Below are 4,267 nucleotides of genomic sequence, written 5' to 3' on the forward strand. Positions count from 1 at the left end.
ATTTGGATCCCCACACCCACATGAAAGTCAGGTGTAACCCTAGCACTTGGGCACAACACAAGCAGACCCAGAGGACTCACTCACCAGCCATGCTCTAGAAAGGGTGAGTTCTGGATGCAGTGAGAGACTGTCTAAACAATGAGGAGGGTCAGTAATAAGCTACCCAATGCCTACCTGTGGTTTCCACAGATGCACATGCATGGGTTAGTGTGTAGACACTCTCAGATAAATACACGTATGAACATATAAACAACACACACACAGGCAAATGAACCCACATATACACGTGCTTATGTGTATGCACATATATACAACACACACAGACTCTGAAGATTCATTGCAACTCCATGGTGAATATGCAGATCTTCTGGTCAAATGTTGGTAGTTCTTGTAATATTCCAAGCTCTTTTTCAGTATTTCTATGTGTTTGAGGTTCTCTGTGATCTCCACGAGCCACACCCACACAATTGAGTGTGTTGTGTGTGCTCTAACTGCTCCACCACCTGTCCATTCTTTTTAAATACTTTGAGACAACATTGTAGTAAGACCGATTAATAGTTCACAGCCTTCAAGAAAAAGGAAGATTCATGAATTTCTCTAATTAAATAAAAAAAGAGATTCAACTTAAGTTCCGATGAAAGCAGCCACACAGACTAAAAGTTGGGCCTCTTAGGAAGAACGCCAGTGGTTACCAGGCTGTGCAAGCACAAGGAAGAGTTCTCGGGTAAGAGCTGGCAAAGCTGCTGAAGAGAAGTCGGAAGCCAGCAGAGGTGGGATCAGGAGCTTTAAAAACCATGCCCCAAACAAAGTACAGCAGGTGGTGGCACACACCTTTAATCCCAGCACTCAGCAGCCAGAGGCAGGCGGGTCTCTGTGAGTTCCAGGCCAGCTTGGTCTACAGAATGAGCTCCAGGATAGCCAGGGCTACACACAGAAACCTTTTCTCCAAAACAAAACAAAACAAAGGCACAGAGTGAATGCAGCAAGCTAGAAAGAAGAGCTAGCTAAAATCGCAGATGAAGGCAGTACCCCTAACCCTAACTGTAGCAACAATAAACTGATTTGTCAGTGTGGAAGTAAACAGTCTTACATTGCAAGACACTGTCTAGGAATTTCTTATTTGTACAAACATCTATGCTTGGCTTCAAAGGACCAAAGCATCTGCTGGCTGACACGTGGTGGGGTGGGGGTGGGGGTGGTAATACAACTGGGAACTGTATTTAAGGCAATGCTCATTATCATTCTGAAAAATTCTGTAAGACATATATAATGAATCTACCATGTACTAAGAAAACGAAACAAGGCCTGGATGACATTTGTTTATGGCATGATATTCTGAATCTTTTGAGCTCACTGTTGAGATCTAATGCTCAGTATTACTGCCCACTGAACAATGCCTGTGGTCCCTAAGAGTGCCAATAAAAATGTTCAAGATGAATGTTTACTCGACTGCTCGCACACATCCATGCTACAAACCAAGTCACAGGAAGGTTTGCAATGCGCTAGAGCTGTGGGTTCCACTGCGCATCCAGGCCCCTTTTAGATGCTGCTAAGATCCACGGGAGGCAGCTAAAGTATCAGGAAGCATTTGGGAGATGCTGATTCCAACTTTCATAGTTGGCTTTAAGCAGAACTTAAGATGTGAGTGAATTACTACAGCCACAAGGTAAGATTTCGGTAGGGGCTGGAGAGACACCTCAGCAGTTAGGAGTGCAGGCGCCTCTTCCAGAAGGCAGGTGTTCAGTTCCTGGCGCTCACATCTGGTGGCTTACCACCACCTGTAACCCCAGCTGATCTCCATGGACACCTGCACATATGTGGTATTAACTCACACAGACACATACATAAACAAAAAGTCTTTAAAATTAAAAAAAAATGTGATAGTTGCTTCTTATAAATAAGTAAGTGGTTTCTTGAAATGGAATCCACCACTGGTGAAGATGCTCTCAACAGAGTTAAAACAGAATTCCAGGGGGCTAAAGACAGCCCAATAAGAGCAGTTGTTGCATTTGTAGAGGACTTTGGTTTCATTTCCAGCAACCACATGGGGGCTCACAACTATCTATAACTCCAGTTCTTGGGGAGCCCGATGCCCTCTTCTGGCCTCTGAGAGCACCAAACATTCACACTGTGCATACAAGTAGGTAAAACATTCATACACATAAAATGAAAATAAAACCCTTAAAGGGGACTGAGGAACTCGAGATAGCTAATGAGTTTGCAGAAGGTCCTCTCCCAGCCTCCATGGGTGCCTACACCCGTGTGCACACACCCATACACAAATAACGTAATCAAAAGTTTTTTTATTGAAATGTGTCGGTTGATAAAGTGGCAGCATCTGAGAGCGCTGATTCCATTTGTTAAAGAAAGTCTACTAGGAGTCAAGTGCTAACGTAAGAACCCGACTTGAGTATCCATATTCACGGCCAGTCAGCAGCCACCAACAACAGCAAGGTCCTCTACCACCAAAGTCTCAAACGATCATCAGCATTTTCCCGGAGTGAAGCATTTATAGATTAAGGAACCTCTCTTGTCTGGTTTTGTTTCTGTGTTTTTGAGTCTGAGTCTCACTATGCAGCTCTGGCTAACCTTGAACTCACTATGTAGACGAGGCTAGCCTTAACTTACAGAGATCCACCTGCCTCTGCCTCTGGAGTTGCAAGGGATTAAAAGGGTGCATCAACACATCCGGTACATTTTTTTCTGCCATAATGCTATTCAATATCATGAAAACTATTTTTATCTAGACTTGGATTCATTTTGTTGCTGTAGTCTGGAACTGCGCCTCTGAAGCGTGCTATGATTGCAAGCACCACAAAGACACACAGAGAAAAGACAGACCCTTCAGTCCCTGAAGCTGCGAAAACTGGATAGCCACATCAAAAGAATTAAACTGAAGCTACATCACACAAAAGAACCAACTTAAAATGGACTCGTTACGTAAGACCTGAAACTAGAAAACAGCTGGGGCAAGCTCCAGTGTAGGGCATTAATGGTTTTTTGGCATCATAACAAAAGCAGAAGTAGAGGCTGCATGTAAGCCAAACTAAGTCTCCTGCACTGCAAAGGACAAAACAAAATGAAAGGCGACATGCAGAATGGGAGAAAATAGCTACAAGATATACATAATTTTTGTTTTGGGGGGGGTTGTCTTTTTAATTTAATATTTATTTATTTATTATGTATACGATATTCTGTCTGTGTGTATGTCTGCAGGCCAGAAGAGGGCACCAGTCCCCATTACAGATGGTTGTGAGCCACCATGTGGTTGCTGGGAATTGAACTTAGGACCTTTGGAAGAGCAGGCAATGCTCTTAACCTCTGAGCTATCTCTCCAGCCCGGTTTTTGTTTTTTGACCTTTCTAGACAGGGTTTCTCTGTGTAGCTTTGGAGCTGTCTTAGAACTCTTTCTGTAGACCAGGCTACCCTCAAATTCACAGAGATCTACCTGCCTCTGCCTCCTGAGTGCTGGGATTAAAGGTGTGCACCACCACCACCCAACTGGTTTTCATTTTGTTTTGTTTTTTTTTGAGACAAGGTTTCTCTGGAGCTTTGAAACTTGTTCTGGAACTCAGTCTCTGTCTCCCTCTCTCTCTCTTCAAGATAGGGTTTCTTTGTGTAGCCTTGGCTGTCCTGAAACTTGTTGTGTAGACCAGGCTTGCTTCAAACTCACAGAGATCCTTCTGCCTCTGCCTGAGTGCTGGGATTAAAGGTGTGCGCTACCACATGTAAAGTACTTCCAACAACTCAGTAGAAAGAAAACAAATAGCCTTGTTAAAAAGTGGGGAAAGGACCAACACAAGCATCTCTCAAGACACACACATGGCCAGTAGGTATTTGAAAAGGTGCACCCTATCAAGCATGGGGCAACACAGATCAAACCCATGAAGAGGTATTGCCTCACACCTGCTACTGCAGCTATCACACACAGTATTAAGTGCCAGCACGATGTGGAGAAACGGAAATCCTGTACACTAGTGAGAATGTAAACCAGAATACCCACTTTGGAAAACAATATGGAGGCTCCTGGAATGAGGCGGCTCAGTAGGTAAGTGCACTTGCTGCCGAGCTTGCTGACCTGAGCTTGACACTTGCGACCCATACAATAGAAAACCAACTCCTAAGAGCTCTCTTGCGTGTGCTCTCTCTCTCTCTCTCTTTCTCTCTCTCTCTCTCTCTCTCTCTCTCTCTCTCTCTCTCTGTCTCTCTCTCTCACACACACACACACACACTCACACACACATACATCTCTATATATTTATAACAC

This window comes from Microtus ochrogaster, unplaced genomic scaffold (genome assembly GCF_000317375.1).
Source record: "Microtus ochrogaster isolate Prairie Vole_2 unplaced genomic scaffold, MicOch1.0 UNK15, whole genome shotgun sequence".
Classification (NCBI taxonomy): domain Eukaryota; kingdom Metazoa; phylum Chordata; class Mammalia; order Rodentia; family Cricetidae; genus Microtus; species Microtus ochrogaster.